This window comes from Triticum urartu, chromosome 3A (genome assembly GCF_056163025.1).
Source record: "Triticum urartu cultivar PI428250 chromosome 3A, HENAU_Tu73, whole genome shotgun sequence".
NCBI classification, from domain to species: Eukaryota; Viridiplantae; Streptophyta; class Magnoliopsida; order Poales; family Poaceae; genus Triticum; species Triticum urartu.
Genome location: NC_141875.1, coordinates 506511053 through 506531918, shown reverse-complemented (window position 1 = coordinate 506531918; position 20866 = coordinate 506511053).

Sequence of the window (20866 nt, the reverse complement as noted above, 5' to 3'; positions counted from 1 at the left end):
TGGTAGATGGATGGTAGATAAAGGTATTTGTAATCTGAAATTATAAAAACAGCAAGGTAACTAATGATAAAAGTGAGCGTAAACGGTATTGCAATGCGTTGAAACAAGGCCTAGGGTTCATACTTTCGCCAGTGCAAGTTCCCTCGACAATACTAACATAATTGGATCACATAACTATCCCTAAACATGCAACAAAGAGTCACTCCAAAGTCACTAATAGCGGAGAACAAACGAAGAGATTATGGTAGGGTACGACACCACCTCAAAGTTATTCTTTCCAATCAATCCGTTGGGCTATTCCTATAAGTGTCACAAACAGCCCTAGAGTTCGTACTAGAATAACACCTTAAGACACAAATCAACCAAAACCCTAATGTCACCTAGATACTCCAATGTCACCTCAAGTATCCGTGGGTATGATTATACGATATGCGTCACACAATCTCAAATTCATCTATTCAACAAACACAAAGGACCTCAAAGAGTGCCCCAAAGTTCTACCAGAGAATCACGATGAAAACGTGTGCCAACCCCTATGCATAGGTTCATGGGCGGAACCCGCAAATTGATCACCAAAACATACATCAAGTGAATCACGTGGTATCCCATTGTCACCACAGATACGCACGGCAAGACATACATCAAGTGTTGTCAAATCTTTAAAGACTCAATCCGATAAGATAACTTCAAAGGGGAAACTCAATTCATTACAAGAGAGTAGAGGGGGAGGAGAAACATAAGATCCAACTATAATAGCAAAGCTCGCGATACATCAAGATCGTGCCAAATCAAGAACACGAGAGAGAGATATCAAACACATAGCTGCTGGTACATACCCTCAGCCCCGAGGGAGAACTACTCCCTCCTCGTCATGGAGAGCACCGGGATGATGAAGATGGCCACCAGAGAGGGATTTCCCCCTCCGGCAGGGTGCCGGAATGGGTCTAGATTGGTTTTCTGTGGCTACGGAGGCTTCTTGCGGCAGAACTCCCGATCTACTGTGCTCCCCGATGTTTTTAGGGTATATGGAGATATATAGGCGGAAGAAGTACGTCAGGGGGGCCACGAGGGGCCCACGAGGGTGGAGGGCGCGCCCCTTCCTTGTGGCCTCCTCGTAGGTCCCCTGACGTCCACTCCAAGTCTTCTGGGCTTCTTCTGATCCAAAAATAAGTTTCGTGAAGTTTTAGGTCAATTGGACTCCGTTTGATTTTCCTTTTCTACGATACTCTAAAACAAGCTAAAAACAGAAACTGGCACTGGGCTCTAGGTTAATAGGTTGGTCCCAAAAATCATATAAAATAGCATATAAAACATCCAAGTTTGATAAATATAATAGCATGGAACAATAAAAAATTATAGATACGTTGGAGACGTATCAGGGGGGTCCTTCGTCTTCTGGTTCTCATCTAGTCATGCCGGCCTCTGTTCATCACAAAGATCTGCATCCCACCATGCAGGCGCTCCCAAGCCTTGGTCTTGACGTTGTCGATGGCGTCATAATTCTCAGGATCAAAGGTGGCGGTCTCGATGGTGTTGAGCAAGTTGCCCCGGCAAGGCTCTTCCCGGGGCAGCGTACGTCGTTCCCGGCAAGGTTCTTACTGAGGGAAACCCATCTTGTCCCTTTGCTCTTCGTGCCTCTGGTTTCAGCGCTGCTCGGGTAGTCTTTTATCTTCGCTTCCTCTGCCCCGCCAAGCGTGGTCACAGGTGTTGCTACTACTGCCCATGCACAAGTAAAGGGGTACAGAAGGCCCCTATTGTACACCGACAGGAGCCCCCGGGCCTGGGCCACACATAAGCGCAGAGCATTGTTGGGCCAGGCCCAGAATGGTGCGCGGGCAGTAGTAGCAACACTTGGTGGAGAGAGTGAATATAGATAGGAGAATGTCCTGGTAAATTTTCAGCTTAAATGAAGCAATATAAAACCTAAAAAATATATTCAAAAGTGCATTCGTTGGAGAAAATGAAAGCTCAAAAAATTTCCTTAATAATCTTCTTAAGAAAATTCGTCGGATAAAACTTCTCTTAAGAAAGTGTTTCCTTAGAAAATTTAGTTAAGAGAAGTTTCTTAAGGAAATTTTCTTCGGAAGCACTTTCTTAAAAAGTTTCTTAGGAAAAGTTTATTCCAATGCATTTTCTAAAGAAGCTTCTTAAGAAGATTTTCTAGTGAAGCACTTTCTTAAGAAGTTTCATAAGAAAGTTTATTCGTCCCATTTTCTTAAGAAGGCTCTTAAGGAAATTTTATTACGAAGAACTTTCTCTCGATGCATTTTCTAACAATTGTCCTTAAGAAAATTTTCTAAGGAAGCAATTTCTTAAGCAGTATCATAAGAAAAGTTTATTCCACCATGTTTTCTGAAGAAGGGTCTTAAGTAAATCTTCTTAGGAAGCACTTTCTTAAGAACTTTCTTAAGAGAAGTTTTCTTTGATGCAATTTCTTCAGAAGATTATTAATGAAGTTATCTTAGGAATCAATTTCTCAATAAGTTTTCTTAAGATAAGTATCTTCTGACACATTTTCTACAGAAGTTTCTTAAGGACATTTTGTTCGGAAGGACATTTTTATGAAATGTTTCTTCTGACTCATTTTCTTAAGAAGTTTCTTTCGGAAATTTTCTTAGGAAGCACTTTCTTAAGAACTTTCTTAAGAGTAGTTTCCTCCGACACATTTTCTTAAGAATAATTTTAAGGAAATTTTTGTATGAGTCATTTATTAAGAAGTTTCTTAAGATAAGTATCTTCCGACACATTTTCTAAAGAAGTTTCTTAATGGATTTTTGTTACGAAGGACATTCCTAAGAAGTTTCTTAAGAAATTGTCTTCTGACTTAAATTCTTAATAAGTCTTTGAAGTAAATTTTCTTCGGAAGCACGGTCTTAACAAAGTTTCTCCCTACGCATTTTCTTAAGACGTTACGTAAGGAAATTTTCCTAGGAGTCACTTTCTTAAGAAAAGTTTCTTCTGCTGCATTTTCTAAAGAAGTTTCTTAAGGAAATTTTCTCAGGAAGCACTTTCCGAATAAGTTTCATAAGGAAATATTCTTAGTAAGCACTTTCTTAAGAACTTTCTATAGAAAAGTTTTTTCCGCCGCATTTCGTAAAGAAGTTTCTTATGGATATTTTTCGTATGAAGCACTCTCATAAGAAAAGTTTCTTCTGATGAATTTTCAAAAGAACTTTCTCAAGATTTTTTTCTTAGGAAGCACTTTCTTAAGAAAGGTTTCTTCCGACGCATTTTCTAAAGAAGTTTCTTAAGGAAATTTTCCTAGGAGTCACTTTCTTAAGAAAAGTTACTTCCGCCGCATTTTCTAAAGAAGTTTCTTAAGGAAATTTTCTTAGGAAGCACTTTCTTAAGAACTTTCTATAGAAAAGTTTTTTCTACTGCATACGGATTTTTACGTAGGACGCACTCTCGTAAGAAAAGTTTCTTCCGAAGAATTTTCCAAAGAAGTATCACAAGGAAATTTTCTCAGGAAGCACTTTTGTGAGAAGTTCCTTAAGAAAAGTTTCTTCCGCCGCATTATCTATAGAAGTTTCTTAAGGAAAGTTTCTTACGAAGCTCTTTTTCAAGAAGTTTCTTATGGAAATTTTCTTTGGAAGCACTTTCTTAACAAGTATCTCAAGAAAAGTTTCTTCCAACACATTTTCTAAATAATTTTCTTTAGAAAAAAATCCCAACGCATTTTCTTAAGATGTTTCTTAAGGAAATTTTATTATGAAACCCTTTCTTGCGAAGTTCCCTAAGAAAAGTTTCTTCTAACATATTTTCTAAAACAGTTTCTTAAGGAACTTTTTGTAGCTTACACTTTTAAAGAAGCTTCTTAAGGAAATTTACTCCGGAAGCATTTTCCTAGGAAAAGTTTCTTCTGACGCATTTTCTAAACAACTTTCGTAAGGAAATTTTCTTAGGAAACACTTTCTTATGAAGTTTAATAATAAAAATTTATTCTGGCGTGTTTTCATCAGAAGGTTCTTATGGAAATTTTGTTAGGAAGGACTTCCTTATGAAGTTTCCTAAGATAAGTTTCTTCTGACACATTTTCTTAAAAGTTTCTTAAGGAAATTTTCTTCGGAAGGACTTTCTTAAGAAAATATTCTTAGGAAACACTTTAGAAAGAAGTTTCATAAGTAAATTATCTTCGGAAGCACTTTGTTAGGAAGTTTCTTAAGAAAAGTTCCTTCTGACACATTTTCTTAAGATGTTTCTTAAGGCAATTTTCTTAGGAAGCCCTTTCTTAAGAAGTTTCTTAAGAAAAGTTCGTTCTGACGCATTTTCTTAAAAAGTTTCTTAAGGAATTTTTCTTCGCAGGCACTTTCTAAAGAATTTTCTTAGGAAAAGTTTCATTTGACGCATAATCTAAAGTTTCTTAAGGAAATTTTCTTAGGAAGCACTTTCTCAAGAAGTTTCATAGGAAAGTTTATTCCGTCGCATGATCATACAGAGCTTCTTAAGGAAATTTTGTTAGGAAGGACTTTCTCAAGAAAAAAAAAATTGACGTGTTTTCTTAAGAAGATACTTAAGGAAATTTTTTAGGAAAAGCTTTTTTAAGATGTTCGTAAAGGACATTTTCTTCAGAAGAAGTTTCTTATGAAAGGTTTCTTCCGACGCATTTTCTTACGATGTTTCTTAAGGAATTTTCTTAGGAAGGCCTTTCTTGAGATGTTTCTTAAGAAATGTTTCTTCTGACACATTTTCTAAAGAAGTTTCTTAAGGTAATTTTCTTCATAAGCACTTTCTTAAGAAGGTTCTTATGAAATTTCCTAAGAAAAGTTTCTCCTGATGAATTTTCTAAAGAAGGTCCTTAAGAAAATTTTCTAAGGAAGCACTTTCTTAAGAAGTTTCATAAGAAAATTTTCTTAGGAAGCACATGCTAAGAAACTTTCTTAAGAGAAGTTTTCTCCGACACATTTTCTTAAGAAGATTATTGAGGAAATTTTCATAGGAAGCCCTTTCTTAAGAAGTTTCTTCAGGAAATTTCTTCGGAAGCACTTTCTTAAGAAGTTTATTAAGGGAATTTTCTTAGCAAGCATTTTTTGAATAAGTTTCTTAAGAAAATTTTCTTTGGAACAACTGTCTTAAGAAGTTTCTTAAGAAAAGTTTATTCCAGCACATTTTCTTATAATGTTTCTTAAGGAAATTTTCTGAGGAAGCCCTTTCTTGGGAAGTTTCTAAAGAAAAGTTTCTTTTTACGCATCTCGTAAAGAAGTTTCTTAATGAAATCTTCTTCGGACACACTTTATTATGTTGTTTCTTAGGAAACATTTCTTCCGATGCATTTTCTAAAGAAGGTTCTTAAGAAAATTTTCTAAGTAAGCACTTTCTTAATAAGTTTTATAAGAAAAGTTTATTTCTCCATATTTCCTTCAGAAGGTTCTTAAGGAAATTTTCTTAGGAAGCACATTATTAAGAACTTTCTTGAGAGAAGTCTTCTCCGACGCATTTGCTCAAGAAGATTATTAAGGAAATTTTCATAGGAAGCACTTTTCGAAGAAGTTTTTTAAAGAAATTTTCTTTGGAAGCACTTTCTTAACAAGTATCTCAAGAAAAGTTTCTCCACACGCATTTTCTAAAGAAGTTTCTTAAGAAAAGTTCCTTAAAGATATTTCTTCTAACACATTTTCTTAAAAAGTTTCTGAAGGAAATTTTCTTTGGAAGGACTTTATTAAGAAAATATTCTTAGGAAACACTTCAGAAAGGAGTTTCATAAGTAAATTATCTTCAGAAGAACTTTGTTAAGAAGTTTCTTAAGAAAAGTTCCTTCTGACACATTTTCTTAAGATGTTTCTTAAGGCAATTTTCTTAGGAAGCCCTTTCTTGAGAAGTTTCTTAAGAAAAGCTCGTTCTGACGCATTTTCTAAAAAAGTTTCTTAAGGAATTTTTCTTCACAGACACTTTCTTAAGAATTTTGTTAGGAACAGTTTCATCTGACGCATTATCTAAAGAAGTTTCTTAAGGAAATTTTCTTAGGAAGCACTTTCTCAAGAAGTTTCATAAGAAAGTTTATTCTGTCACATGATCATAAGGAGCTTCTTAAGGAAAATTTTTTAGGAAGGACCTTCTCAAGAAGTTTTCTTAAGAAGATACTTAAGGAAATTTTCTTAGGAAGCACTTTTGAAAGATGTTTGTAAAGGACGTTTTCTTCAGAAGAAGTTTCTTATGAAAAGTTTCTTCCGATGCATTTTCTTGCGATGTTTCGTAAGGAATTTTCTTACGAAGGCCTTTCTTGAAATGTTTCTTAAGAAATGTTTCTTCTAACACATTTTCTAAAGAAGTTTCTTAAGGAAATTGTCTTCATAAGCACTTTCTTAAGAAGTTTCTTATGAACTTTCCTTAGAAAAGTTTTGGTTTTGCAGGTCATAGATTTGAGCTTAGAGGTGCACAATTTTCTCGTGAAGCTTGAAGATCATCTCGCCGATGTTGTCGGCATCCAGCTTGTGTTTGTTGGTGAACTCTGTTATCATCATGTAGTTGGAGTTGAGTCCACGCTCCACCATCCCCTAACACTTGAAAACTTGTTGCTCCATTGCTTCGAGCCTCGTCTCCATGCTTTCCTGTCGTGGAATTGTCACGACAGATGTCCTAGAGCAAGGACTTAGTCGTAGGGCCATTGCACTAGGAAGCTTAAAGGGGTTAATTGGGACAAAGGACACGAGAGAGTTTTATACTAGTTCGGCCCCTTACGATGAAGGTAAAAGCCTATGTCTAGTTGGGTTTGGTATTGCTGAGGTTTTGATCACCAAGAGGCTCAACTCGTGGCATGGTTATCGACTTATTGTTTCTTGCCCTCAGCCGCCACCGGGACGTCCCCTTATATACATGGGTTGACGCCTGGTGGCCTACAGAGTCCCGGCTGGCTCGTAATCATGTCCGGCTCGGTGACTTTCTTTACATGCCTTTCTTTACAAGTCTTTCCTTACATATGGCGGTTCATAATATCAGGCCTTAAACCGCCTTCAGGCCCTTGGGCCTTCTATAATACTTAATAAACTACAATCTTGGATGTTTACTGGGCTTCTTGCGTAACCCTCCATTGGGGCTGACCAGGCCCCTCCTGGGCAGGTCTCAGCTGATAGTAATATCCCCAACATTAGGCCCCAGGTTGACTTTGAACCTTGTTCTCTGTCAATCTTCCATACTTAGCCAAAAAATCCATCTTCTTATCTTTACTGAAATTCCCTTGTAACCCGCCGTGATGTCATCTCTTGAAAACGCAAAAAGATTTTCATGACGTCATCTTCCAACGGATCTTTTATCTTTAATGTTTCCCGAGAATCGAGGCGCCTATATAGCTGGATAACCATTATTCGGTTCTCCCTTGATTTTCGCGCCCGTCTATTCGCATATTTCCTTATAAATAAGCTTGCCCCGACCTTCCTCATTCTTCTCTCTCTCTGTCTTCTTCCTCTTGCGACCTTGCTACTGCTCGAGATTCTCCGCCGCCGCGCCTCATCTCCGTCGTTGACTCTGGCCGCTGCATCGACCTGAACCGATCCAGAGAACCCGCGGCGACCTCCGTAGTAGATCTGCAACCGTAAGCTTTCTTTCCTTCATGCCTCACATCTTCATTAGGGTTTGCAAGCTCATGCGTGTTCTTCATAGTTCATCATAGTTCTTCATAGTTCTTCCACTGCCTCCTCTTTCTGATCCAAACGAGATGTATGTTCCTGCAGTAGCTGTTTGGTGCCTCCTTTTGATATTAGCAGACTCCTTTTTCTGGTACAAGAGCTATGTTTAGATCTGGTGAACTCATCTGGACTATATTTTTAGGTCTAGAATTTTTTTTTCATTTTTTAACATCCATTTGATCTGAAATAATATCAACCATTTTGGGAAACTTGTTTGTCCCAATACTTAGCTGAATCCACTTTCTGAAAGAATATGTAGTCATGGCGGCTTACCACACCAGCTTTCTTCATCCTTTAACTGTTAACCTCATCGTAAAACTGAGCCGGCATGTTGCTTTTCTTTTCAGTTCCTTGCACGTCATGCCGTCCAAAACACCAACCATCTGTAACTGGGTTCCCTCAGCCATAACTGAGGAACATTTAAAAGAGTTCTTCATCATAGGATTTCTGCCATCAAAAGCCATCATGTCTTACCGTGCCCCTGACCCGGAAGAAGAACGACCCAATCCAAGAGACGACGAAGTGATTGTTTTTACTGACCACATGAACCGTGGCTTCTCACCACCCGGCTCAAAGTTCTTCAGAGAGGTCCTTCACTTTTTCAAACTCCATCCTGAGGACATCGGTGCCAATTCTGTATCTAATATTTGTAACTTCCAAGTGCTTTGTGAGGTGTATCTTCAGCAAGAGCCGACCGTAGAGCTGTTTAGAGAATATTTGTATCTGAACCGGCAGAACGAGTACACCAACGGTCTTAGCTTAGAGCTTGGAGGCATCTCAATTCAGCGCCGGCAGGGTGCTGTCTTCCCTCTCATAGTCTTACCAAGTCACCCAAAGGACTGGAACCAAACTTGGTTTTACTGTCAGGACATCTCACCAGCAAACGAGAAGCCATTGCCGGGTTACCGCCCCGATCGTCTTGACTCCAAGTTCGCGCTTCCAGAAAAACTCACTGCTGCTGAACACAAGAGATTGATGCCATCCAACAAAAAGATCAATGCTCTGTTAGGAAACGGGTTGACTGGAGTTGATCTGACCCGCTGCTGGATCTCATGGCGGGTTATTTCTTTAAGCCGTCGGTCAAAGTTGATGTATGAATATGGTGGAGGCCCGGACGACTCTCTTCGTCATAGCCCGGTTCAACTAACCGAAGAAGACATTGCCGGAATGTCAAACCTTTTGGTGAATGGGAAATACAAAGATTGCAGTATTGTTGGGTTAAATCCCTTCTGTAAGCTTAACCCAGTGCCAGAAGTAAGGATATTCTGATATTTTTCCTTTGTATTTTGCCCAGCCGTATTGTTTAGCACTAATCCTTCATCTTGTATTTGCCTGTCTGCAGGCCAACTCCGACTTTTGGAAAGTGAAATATGACCACAAGGCTGCCAAGAAGGCGAAAGCCGCCGCCATGAATGCCAAGAAAACGACCCAGAAGTCGAAGAAGAAAAAGAAGAACACTGCTGAAGATTTGATGAAGCTTGATGACACGTCTGATTCAGAGGTAGCCCTTGATTCCCTTGGCCAATTTTTTAACAATCTTATTAACACTGATCATTACCAGGATGACACTAGGGCCAGTCAGGCCGAGGAAGCAGAGGTAACTATCATTTCCTCTGACTCAGAGCCCATACCAAGACACAAAGTTCGATGAGTGACCCGTAAAGTAAGGTTTTCTAACCCTTTAGCTCACTTGGATCCCAACTTTCGTTTGAAAAAGACACAACATGAAAGCCGCCGTCAAGCTGGGACTGAAGATGAACCAGCCGTCGTTCTTTAAAAAAATCCTCGGAAACGTCCGAATGAGGTTTACTTATTTCTGTCTTTAACTGTGTTTAATGGATCCTTCTCCTTGTATTTCTTTTCATTCTTTTTTATCCTTTCAGGAGGTGTCTCGCTCTTCTGGCGACTCATCGCAAACGCAATTCCCGGCTTTCAAGACTGCTCCCGAGTAATCAGAAATCCTCCTTTCTTTCGGGTTGTTCGATTGTACCTTTATACTAACAATCCTGCAACATTTTTTCTTAGTGGCCAAGCTAAATCCAAAAAAGCGAAGGCAGCTAAAACCGGCGGAAGACCCGCCGGTGCTGGCATCTGACCCGGCTAGGCCGCCTTCTCCATTAGCTGACGCTCCAGAAGACCCTCCTGTTGACAACGAAGCAAATCCTCCTGAGCTATCATTTGACGAAACCACTATGAACCCTTCCACAACCAGACCATCAAGCTCAGCCAACCCGCCATCTCCGTCTGCACAAGATGTTCAGATTACTGGGAGCTGCTTTATTGAACCAGGGAACCCAACCGTGCTGGCTCGATGTACAGCAAAGCAAGAGGCGTTGGAGAGGCAGAAAGTTCGCTTTGACGTTGCCAACTATGACCATCTCAATGCCAATGATATTTTATCCGGCTATCTCAGTCATGTACACTCCAGTCGCGAGTCTGAGATTGAGATGGTCAAGCAGCTGCAGTTAAAATATGGGGTATGTTTTTCCGGCTTATCTGTATTCCTTCAGCCCCCAAGTCTTCGGATTATGAGAGAACCGGAATAACCTATAGACTTTAAAATATAGGCCGAGACTTTTACATTTGAATCTTTTCTTGACTTTAATAGAGCAGAGCTTCACCTATAGTCCCCAAGGACCGACTCATTTTGATCATAGATGAACCGGTACTTTAAATTGTTTTGAGACCGTCTTCAAAGTACTTAATACTCTGTCTTAACCTTCATAAACTTGCTGAACGGCATACATTAGTCCCCAAGTGCCAAGTGCTGTTACTTTGTAAAGTACTTGGGACTTAAATATGTCTGTAGAGTCGTAGAAATTTGATTTGGCATACATTAGCCCCCAAGTGTCAAGTGGTTTTTGAACTTGAACCTTGAATCTTGATTGTTGAACTTGAAAAGAAATCTTGACTCATCTGACTGTTTTGCAGAATGCCTTATCTGAATTGAATTCTCAACTGACTGATGCGAAGACCCGGCTAGCGAGTCAGGAGACAGAAATCCAATCTGCTAACTCCAAACTGCAAATAAGTCTCTCTGCAACGGAAAATTTAAAGACCAGCTTCGCTGCCAAGAAGAAAACTTGGGAAGAGGAAAAAAACACTTCTGAGCCAACGTGCGGAGACGGCCGAGATAACTCTGAAAGAGATTTCAACAGAGTTGAACGGGTTAAAGGGCCGGGTGTCTCAGATGGTAGCCGCCATCTTTGGTGAGCCGTCTGACTTTAACTTTGTGTGCTTTTTGCCGATCTGGAGTATAATCCGCCAACTGACTTTATGTGTAAAATTTATGCAGGCCCTCGAAGCAAAAATCTGAGCCAAGAACCGTTGATTAAACTGAAGGCAGTATATACTTTGGTTGAACATTTGTATATTGGCGCACAGCGGGCTCTGGCTGCCATCTCTCCTACTAATCAAGGATCCAACCGGCTCAGCGATGTCCTGAAGAAACTGTCCATCCTTGCTGCCAGGTTTAAGGAAGTAAAACGCTCCTGCGCTCGAGCCGGAGCTTTGACTTCCCTGAGCCGCTCCAAGGCTTGGGTGCCAGACCTAGACCCGGCAGACGTGGTGTCGGTGTCAAAACCGGCGGATCTCGGGTAGGGGGTCCCGAACTGTGCGTCAAGGCCGGATGGTAACAGGAGACAAGGGACACGATGTTTTTACCCAGGTTCGGGCCCTCTCGATGGAGGTAATACCCTACTCCTGCTTGATTAATATTGATGATATGGGTAGTACAAGAGTAGATCTACCACGAGATTAAGGAGGCTAAACCCTAGAAGCTAGCCTATGGTATGATTGTTGTATATGGAGTTGATGTCCTACGGACTACAACCCTCCAGTTTATATAGACACCGGATAGGGTTAGGGTTACACAGAGTCGGTTACAATAGTAGGAGATCTTGAATATCCGCATCGCCAAGCTTGCCTTCCATGCCAAGGAAAGTCCCATCCGGACACAGGACGAAGTCTTCAATCTTGTATCTTCATAGTCCAGGAGTCCGACTGAAGGTATAGTCCGGCTACCCGAACACCCCCTAATCCAGGACTCTCTCAGTAGCCCCTGAACCAGGCTTCAATGACGACGAGTCCGGCGCGTAGATTGTCTTCGGCATTGCAAGGCGGGTTCCTCCTCCAAGTCCTTCATAGAAGATTGTAAACACCAAGAGTAGTGTCCGGCTCTGCAAAATATGTTTCCACATATTGCCATAGAGAGAATAATTTTAACACAAATCAAATCTGCTGACGTATTCCGCAGTGGGTCACCACACTACGGCCAAGTCCTTTACTCGAATCGTTTTTACTTTTCCACCTCAGCACGTTTTGCGAGGCGGTTTCCTTGGCACGTCTTGTCAAAGCAGAGATCGTGTACCCCTTTTACGGGATTCTCATCAATACGGACGTGGGTAACACAACCGCGCCATTTATCACGGCGCTTGGTAGGCAAGCGAGTTTTACTAGGCTGGTGGGGACGCACAACCGCATCCGCCCATATAAGGGGATAAGGATCCACCTTTTTACCTACGCCTTCTTCCTCCTTTGCCTATCCATCTCCTGCGCGCTCGAGCTCCAGCGCCCAAGCCCACACTTCCCACCTCAACCTTCTCCAGCAATGTCCGGAGCGGGAGGCAAGTGGATGGTCTCCTCCGCTATGGAGGGCCAAGTCAAGAAGCTAAGGAAGGCCGGATACCTGTCTAAGGACATCGCGCACCGGCTTCCCGAAAAGGGGCAGCTTCTCCCCACCCCGAGGCCCCATGAGAGGGTAGTATTTCTTCCCCACTTCCTCCGTGGACTGGGTTTTCCACTCCACCCATTTGTCTGGGGGCTCATGTTCTACTACGGCCTGGATTTCCACAATCTAGCCCCGAACTTCATCCTCAACATCTCGGCGTTTATCATCGTGTGCGAGGCTTTCCTCCGCATCCGCCCTCATTTCAGCCTCTGGCTCAAGACCTTCAACGTCAAGCCCAAGGTGGTGTGCGGCAGCCAGGCGGAGTGCGGAGGCGCCATGGCGGGCAAGATGGCCAACGTCCTATGGTTCGAGGGCTCTTTTGTGGAGACCCTAAAGGGGTGGCAATCCGGGTGGTTTTACATCACCGAGCCACGCGATCCGAACTGGATCGCAGCCCCCGAGTTCTGATCCGGACCCCCCACGCGGCTTATGTCCTGGAAAGAGACGGGCCTGTCGTGGGGTGATGAAAAAGAGGTGACCGGATTGCAAACATGCATCCAGTCCCTGGTGAACAAGCCAATCCGGCTTGTTAATGTAATCCAGGTTATGCTCGTCCGCCAGATCCTCCCGTGCCAACAACGGGATTTTAACCTGTGGGAGTTCGACCCGGCGCAGCACCAAACCCTTAGCAGGCTCTTCAACACGACGTACGAAGATGCCTGGAAGGTGCTATTCAAGGGTGCCGAGGCTCCTGCATCCGCTTCCAAGGACCGCTGATACAGCTCGCAGCGTCACGCTAGCGAGGTAAGCTATCTTCACCTTTTACAGGATGTTAAGCTTTTTTCATAGTTTGACTCTATGCGGGATCTAAACTCCCTTACCTTTGACAGGCTTGGCGGGCGATATCCGGACCGATTAACTGTCCGGCTCCACTGCCCGAAGACCCAGCCCCAGCTCTGCTAGTGAAGCTACTGGCTCCGGGGCCTTATGTGGTGCAGGAAAAGAAGGCCAACAAGAAGAAGACCATGGGGACTCGAAAGAGTGCCTATAACATGGTGGTGTCGGACTCGTCATCCGACGAGTCCGAGACGCCCTCTTCCCATGAAAACGAGGAGGAGGAAGAAGAGAACTCTCCCCCCCCAGCGGAGGGAGGAGAGAAGAGGAAGGCCCCCCCAACGGGGGAGGCCGAGGGGTCTAGGAAAAGGAAGACCCCTCCGCCGGACTACTCCCCCGACGCCGAAGAGGGCGAAGAGGAGTGGCCAAACAGGGCCAAGCGTCCGGCGGAATCGTAAGTTCGGATATCAGAGTAACTCATGATGTTCCTTTGTCGCACAGCTTTCCCTAATGTCGAATGTAATTATGCAGCCCGCCCCGGGCCGAATTCAACGAATCGTCGGGCGGCTCCCTGGACTCATCAGACGTGAACTCAGTTCCACCCACTGTCTCCCCCGGCACTACGGATGACACCGAAGTGGCGTCGCGACAAGCTCCGGGGCAGGAGGAGGTGGTCCCGGAGGCGCTGCAAGGCAACCTCCCGGACTCCAGGAGTGAAGGGGATAAGGCCTCCCAGGGCTCCAAGTCTGGCTTTGTGCCGGACACCGCGCCGGAATCTTCCACAGTTCCGGACCGCGGTAGGCGAACTCCTTCCAAGAGGAGCAAGCGTTCTGAGCCGGCGGCCTCCGTCCAACCGAAGGTGCCGGACAATCTGTTGGAGGTTCTTGACGGCGCCTGCATCGACGAGGGGCACCGTACTATTATGAGTATGGTGATCAAGAAGGTTCAGTCCGTCAAGAGCGGACAGACTGAAGCTTGCGCTAGCCTTCTAATAGGCTTCGAGGTAAGTAAAAATATGTAAAAATATTACCGCATAGACAGTAGCCCCTGATGCTCTGTTTGGCGTTCGGAAAGAAAAGCTGAATAGAGGATCTATTAAATTTCGCAGGAGTCTAACAAAAAAGAGTCAATATGCGTATGCAGGCTTCGCTGCTATCCACTGCTGCACTGACTGCGGAGGTGGGTGTCCTGAAGCAGGACCTCGAGCGGACCGAGCAAGAGCTCGGCCTTGCCAAGCGGCGGCTCGAGGAGAAAGAAGGTAAGAAATACCTTACAGAAAAGGTGCCTATAAAAAGGCGTGATTGCAAAAAAGATAACAGGATTGTACTGCTTATTGTAGGGGCCACAACTGAAGTGGCGACCCTTAAGCTGGCGCCGTCTGAGGCCGACAAGAAAACGGCCGCGGAGCGCACCGAGCGAGACAGACTGGGGGCTCAGGTTGGCGAGGTGCAGCAAGAGCTTCAGGCTCTCATGAAAAAACATGAGAATTTGGAGCTTGAGTCAAAGGCGCAAGCATCCGAGCTTGCGACGGCCCTTGAGACTGCCAAGTCTGCCAAGGCCGAAGCCCAAAAGCCCTCCAAGAGTTGGAGGACATGAGGAAGATAGCAGCGGGTAAGGCATTCTTTATGCAAAGCAGAAATATAAAAGTAAACTACTTGTTACTTACCTGAATCCGGAGCTCTCCAGGGGCATTCGCAGATCTTCCCAGCAGCGTATCTGACGCCACCGCATTCTACCGAGCTGAAGAGGGAAGCTCGATGAAGAAGGTGTTCTGGTCTCAGAATTTTGAGGCCGGACACCCTGTGCCCTTGAGCGACTAGCTGAAACAGTTAGTCGAGCTCCATAAGGCGACCGAACAGGCCATGAAGGGCTCCATAGTTCGGCTGTGGCCCAGAGAGGCCCTGCCTGGGAGCTATTTCAGGCTGGTGCGGCGGCTGATGGAGGCCTGTCCGAGGCTCGAGGTCATCAAGCGCTCTATCTGCATCGAAGGTGCCCGTCGGGCCCTTGCCCTAGCAAAGGTGCACTGGGGTAAGCTGGACGGTGAGAAGCTTGTGAAGGACGGGCCACCGCCGGGGAAGGAGCACCGCAAGTCCGAGAACTACTACAAGGATGTTCTTGCAGGTGCCCGCCTTGTGGCGGATGAATGTACCAAGGATGTGATTTTTGAATGAACTCGCTCGTGTTTGTCCTGTGCACTGAAAACTTGTTCATATGCGCTAACCAATGCTTATTGAATTTAAAATATTACTTTCTGTGCGGCCGTTTATCAAAAAATTGAGAGATGGCCAGTCGCCGGCTTCTGCCCCCATGCCACTAGTGCTGGGGTGTTCGGGATAAACCTGAGCGCTCTTTTTCCCATAGTTGGGTCCTTCGAGGGAGGCGCTCAGCACAACGAACCAGGCAATCGGACTATAATGCTTGAACACTCTCACTTAGCCATAGAACTCTATAATTTTAAATTTCGGCGAAGCCCCTAGTTCGGAAGACCGAGTTCGGGGCGCTATCCACGCCTTGGCCGGACAAAGCCAGCTCCTCGCTCGAAGCGGCATAAGTCTTTAGGGACTCGAAAAACCTCTCGAACAGCGACCGGTCTCTCGCCTCATCATGACAGTCAGTTTTAGCTTTCTCCACTGAGGTGCTTAACCCAGCTGAACCGGGGCACAATCGCAGTGGTTGTCCTAGTGCTACCTTAGGCGATATAGCAGAACATAAGGCACCAAAACATAGGAGCCGGGCAAACCCAACTATTGACCCAAATCATGATTCGGAGCCAATGCATATAGTGCTATAAATTCGGGGTGCCGCACTTGTGAAAGTGTACGGACTTCTCACACCATAATGAGGGGTACTGAAGCCCCTGGCGTGTTTGCCGTACCATGGTGTACGGGTGCAATCATGTCATTGAATAAACATATATGTGAAAAGAGGATAATGCAAAAAATAGACAAAAAGCTATGCATTGTTTATAGAGAGGCTATTTATCAAAGCCGAACGATACAAATAGTGCTATAAGAAAAAAAGATATTGGACTATTTAACATGTCCTGACCAGGGGCAGGCCGCGGAATTGTATTCAAAACAGGTATACTACTCGTAACAGAGACCACCTGGGAGTTCCATAATGCGGCATGGCTTGTCTGCCTCCCTGGATCTTGCATCGTTTATGCGGCAGTCGAATTGCCGAACAGGTCGTCCGAAGTATGGAGTCCTGAAAGTAAGAAAAAAAAGAGAGTTCGGCAGCCCCTAGTACGTTTTAAGCCGTATTTTGGGTGTGCCGTTATTGTGCCCCTTCCCCTGTGCCCATGGTATTTCAAGGGCGTAGTTATGTATGCGAGGCACTGGTTTCGCTATGTCGTGAGAGCTGGGGTTGGGGCCGCATTGCTATGCTTGCTCAGAGCGTGCCAGGCGGTCCTACTGTGGATTACTCCGTGCGCGCTTGGCAGTGCCTGGCTTTTTAACGGCCGGACTGGAGAATTGCCTAAGAAGGCTACCTTGTACTTCCGCTGCGAGAGCCGCCGTGTGCTCCTCTGTACGGAGGGAGCGTTCGGTGTTTCCGTTGACCGTGATTACCCCTCGAGGGCCTGGCATCTTGAGCTTGAGATATGCGTAGTGCGGCACCGCATTGAACTTTGCGAATGCGGTTCGTCCGAGCAGGGCGTGATAGCCACTTCGAAACGGGACTATATCGAAGATTAACTCTTCGCTTCGGAAATTGTCCGGGGATCCGAAGACCACGTCAAGTGTTACTGAGCCTGTACAGTTGGCTTCTACACCTGGTATAACGCCTTTAAAGTTCGTTTTTGTGGGCTTAATCCTTGAGGGATCTATGCCCATTTTCCGCACTGTATCCTGGTAAAGCAGGTTCAGGCTACTTCCGCCGTCCATGAGGACTCTTGTGAGATGAAATCCGTCGATGATTGGGTCGAGAACCAATGCGGAGAAGCCACCATGACGGATGCTAGTGGGATGGTCCCTTTGATCAAAAGTGATCGGGCAGGAGGACCATGGGTTGAACTTTGGGGCGACTGGCTCCAGCGCGTATACGTCCCGTAGCGCACGCTTCCGCTCCCTCTTGGGAATGTGGGTTGCGTATATCATGTTCACTATCCGCACTTGTGGGGGAAAGCCCTTCTGTCCATTGTTGTTCGGCGGCCTGGGCTCCTCCTCGTTTTCGCTATGCAGCCCCTTGTCTTTGTTTTTGGCTCTTAACTTGCCTGCCTGCTTGAACAGCCAACAATCCCTGTTAGTGTGATTGGCTGGCCTTTCGGGGGTGCCATGTATCTGGCATAAGCGGTCGAGTATTCGGTCCAAACTGGACGGGCCCTGAGTATTCTTTTTGAATGGCTTTTTCCGCTGACCGGATTTATAGCCTCTGAATCCGGCATTGACTGCCGTGTCTTTATTGCTGTCACTGCTAACGCGGCGTTTTTGCTTATTCCAACGTGTCCTGCCACTTTTGTCCTTGGTATCCGAATTACCAGGGTTCTTTGATAAGTTGTTACTGCGAGCTAGCCAGCTGTCTTCTCCCGCGCAAAAGCGGGTCATGAGTGTCGTGAGGTCTGCCATAGGTTTCGGCTTTTCCTGTCCCAGGTGCCGAGCAAGCCACTCGTCGCGGATGTTATGCTTGAAGGCTGCTAGGGCCTCTGCGTCCGGACAGTCGACTATCTGGTTTTTCTTTGTTAGTAGCCGTGTCCAGAATTGCCTGGCCGATTCCTCTGGCTACTGAATTATGTGGCTTAAGTCGTCGGCATCCAGTGGTCGCACGTAAGTGCCCTGGAAGTTGTCGAGGAATGCGGTTTCTAGGTCCTCCCAAGAACTGATTGAGTCTACTGGCAAGCTGTTAAGCCAATGCCGGGCCGGTCCTTTAAGTTTGAGCGGGAGGTATTTGATGGCGTGTAGGTCATCACCGCGTGCCATGTGGATGTGAAGGAGATAATCCTCGATCCATACTGCCGGATCTATTGTGCCATCGTATGATTCGATGTTTACGGGTTTGAAACCCTCTGGGATTTTATGATCCATTACTTCATTCGTGAAGAATAGTGGGTGTGCGGCGCCTCTGTACTGGGCTATATCACGACGCAGCTGGGAAGAGCTATGTTTGTTGTGTTCTTCCCGACCGGATTTGTTGTATCCGGAGTGAAGATCATCGTCACGTGCCATAGGGCGCCTGCGCGATCCGTAGATCGATCTTGTTTGTCTTGCCTTATCCTCCAGTACGTCTCGCAGGTCTGGCGCATTTTCCCATGCCTTAGTTGAGCGGCGTTGGGGCATGGCTTGGGTGGAGGGCCAAGAGGCCTCTCTGTCGCAGCCGCGAGGTGGCCGGTCTGCCATGTCGTGCGCTAATGATGTAGGTGCTTCCTCCTCTGATCGGGGTAGCGGCCTGCGCTTTGGGTAACTCTTGGAGGGGCGTTCGAGTTCATACTCTTCGGCCGCAAGGACTTCAGTCCATCTGTCAGCTAGCAAATTTTGGTCAGCTCTAAGCTGTTGCTGCTTTTTCTTGAGGCTGCTTGCCGTGGCTAAAAGCCTGTGTTTGAAACGCTCTTGTTCGGCGGGGTCTGATGGTACGACGAATTCGTCGTCATCGAGGCTTGCCTCGTCTTCGGAGGGAGGCATATAGTTATCATCCTCGACCTCTCGGTCTGCCGCTCTCTCATGAGGGCTGGCTTCTCCATCTTCCTGTGCCGATTCTTGCTGGGGTGGGTGTTCTTCGGCACTATCCGGGGTAGTATTATCTCCCGTGCCAGAATAACCGTTTTTGCTTTGGCGGGATTTAGAGCGGCGCCGCTGACGCCGACGCTTTGGCTGTTTCTTGGAGGTGTCATCCCCCGCTGTTCCATCGCCATCTCCATCTTTTGGAGTATCCACCATATATATGTCATATGACGAGGTGGCCTTCTAGCGCCCTACAGGTGCTGGTTCTTGTTTGTCTCCTACATCGTCGTCCATACCGTCGATGTCTTCGGAGCCAAAGTCAAGCATGTCGGTTAAATCGTCGACAGTGGCTACAAAGTGGGTGGTGGGTGGGCTTTGAATTTCTTCATTGTCCAAACCCCATCCTCGCTGACCGCAGTTCGGCCAGGGCTCTCCTGATAAAGAGAGAGACTTGAGAGAATTTAGGATATCGCCAAAAGGCGAGTGCTGAAAGATGTCCGCGGCGGTGAACTCCATTATTGGCACCCAATCGGATTCGATCGGCAGGGGCGCGGGGGGTTCGGAGTCCGGGGAGGAGTCCGGATCCTCGGAGTCACGGGTCATGCAGAGTGCGGGGCTGGTGCTCGGCTCAATCTCCTTTGAGGTCGCAGCCCCCGAGGTGATGTCCAACCGCTCATCCTCGCTTGGCGCAATAGGCTCCGAGTTAGGGGTCGGAACCGGTGCGTGTGCGGCCTCCAGGACACTGTCCGGAGGCAGAGCTAGATCATGCCCCTCGAGATAGTGCGGCGTGCTTGGCCGTGGCTCGAACCCGTCGAAGATCAAGTCTCCGCGGATGTCAGCCGTGTAGTTTAAGCTTCCAAACCTGACTTGATGGCCAGGGGCGTAGCTTTCGATCTGCTCCAGGTGGCCAAGCGAATTGGCCCGCAGTGCGAAGCCGCCGAAGACGAAGATCTGTCCGGGGAGAAAAGTCTCACCTTGGACCTCATCGTTGCTGATGATCAAGGGAGCCATCGGGCCTAAAGGCGACGACACAGGGGAACTCTCAATGAAAGCACCAATGTCAGTGTCAAAACCGGCGGATCTCGGGTAGGGGGTCCCGAACTGTGCGTCAAGGCCGGATGGTAACAGGAGACAAGGGACACGATGTTTTTACCCAGGTTCGGGCCCTCTCGATGGAGGTAATACCCTACTCCTGCTTGATTAATATTGATGATATGGGTAGTACAAGAGTAGATCTACCACGAGATCAAGGAGGCTAAACCCTAGAAGCTAGCCTATGGTATGATTGTTGTATATGGAGTTGATGTCCTACGGACTACAACCCTCTGGTTTATATAGACACCGGATAGGGTTAGGGTTACACAGAGTCGGTTACAATAGTAAGAGATCTTGAATATCCGCATCACCAAGCTTGCCTTCCACGCTAAGGAAAGTCCCATCCGGACACGGGACGAAGTCTTCAATCTTGTATCTTCATAGTCCAGGAGTCCGGCTAAAGGTATAGTCCGGCTACCCGAACACCCCCTAATCCAGGACTCCCTCACGCGGCAAGAGGTTATCCCACCGTGAAGGAAGACAGGTCTCCTTTTGATCAGGATGACTTCATGGCTTGCGTGCGCGGAGTCCGGCCTCAGGCAACTACCCTTGGAGATGACACCAATGTTGATAAATACCAGCCGGGTTTTGATAGTGAGGATAAGAAGATGGCCACTCCCTCATACAAATAACAGATTTGATCCCACCAGTGAGAGAAGACACATTTGCCCCGGAAGTTGACCCGGTCGGACTGATCGACGATGAAGCCGAATTTGTTGCCGTGAATGGTTTTGATTGGTCAAAACCCAACTTCCAGCCTTGTAATAACTTAGGAACAATGATCATCTTCATGGGCTTATAGAGCCTTGTAATAACTTCGTTGTGAAAACACAGCATGCTCTTCTTATGCCATCGCGCATAAAATACTTTTATGTGACTCTGTGTTTCCTGATGCCAATGTATGCATCATATTTAATGTTTTGTCTCTGTAATGTTTGAACTCTGTTCCTGTAAACACAAAGAAAAGATTGGTTTGGCGGCTTAGAACCAAA